The sequence below is a fragment of the Mus pahari genome, chromosome 20 (genome assembly GCF_900095145.1).
Source record: "Mus pahari chromosome 20, PAHARI_EIJ_v1.1, whole genome shotgun sequence".
In the NCBI taxonomy this organism is placed as follows: domain Eukaryota; kingdom Metazoa; phylum Chordata; class Mammalia; order Rodentia; family Muridae; genus Mus; species Mus pahari.
Genome location: NC_034609.1, coordinates 20276978 through 20278138, shown reverse-complemented (window position 1 = coordinate 20278138; position 1161 = coordinate 20276978).

Genomic DNA, 1161 nt, shown 5'->3' with positions numbered 1-1161 from the left:
TCTCTAGCTGCATATGTAGCAGAAGATGGCCTAATCGGCCATCATTGGGAAATCATTGGGAAGAGAGGCCCCTTGGTCTTGCAAACTTTATATGACCNAGCACAAGGCAAGGCCTGGGCCAAGTAGTGGGTGTGGGTGGGTAGGGGAGCAGAGGTGGGGGGAGGGGTATAGGAAACTTTCGGGATAGCATTTAAAATGTAAATAAAGAAAATAATAATAATAAAAAAAAAGAAAAAAGAAAAAAAAAGGCAAGGGCATCAGGGGCTTAGGTGATACTTTAATTAGTACAGTGCTTGTAATCATAAAAACTTGGATTTGATTCCCAGAATCCATATTTTTAAATAAGATATGATGATACATGATTATAATCCCAGTTCCAGACAGGTAGGCAGGAGTGGATGCCTGATGCTTGCTGATTGGCCAACCAAGCTCTAATGGTTTGTATATTCTTGGACCAGGGAGTGGCACCATTTGGAGGTGTGGCCTTGTTGGAATAGGTATGACGTGGTTGGAATAGGTGTGTCATTGTGGGTGCAGGCTTAAGACCCAAACCCTAGTTGCCTGGAAGTCAGTATTCCACTAGCAGCCTTCAGATAAAGATGAAGAACTCTCAGCTCCTCCTGCACCATGCCTGCCTAGATGCTGCCATGCTCCCACCTTGATGATAACGGACTGAACTTCTGAATCTGTAAGTCAGCCCCAATTAAATGTTGTTTCTTATAAGACTTGCCTTGGTCATGGTGTCTGTTCACAACAGTAAAACCCTAACTAAGACGCAAGTCCACTATGTACTTGATGCATTCTAGACCAGTAAGATATCTGTCTCATATAAACAAGGTGGGTGACACTTGAAAAGCAGTTGTGGTAGTCTTGTATCCATATACATGTATGTGCATACCTGTGCACAAGCACCTACACACACACACACACACACACACACACACACACACACACACACTGCAAGTGTCAAATCTCCCTATCTTTAAGTTGATTCTTAACTTTACAGAAAAAAGCGGTGGTGGTATGGTGGTGGTGATGGTAGAGGTTCAGAAGTAGATGTGTTTGTATTGCACTCAGAATCCCCTCCTCCTTCATGAATCCTAGGAGAGGGAGAACATAGAAGATTCTGAAGAGCATAGCTTCTCCCAAAAGGCAAGTTTT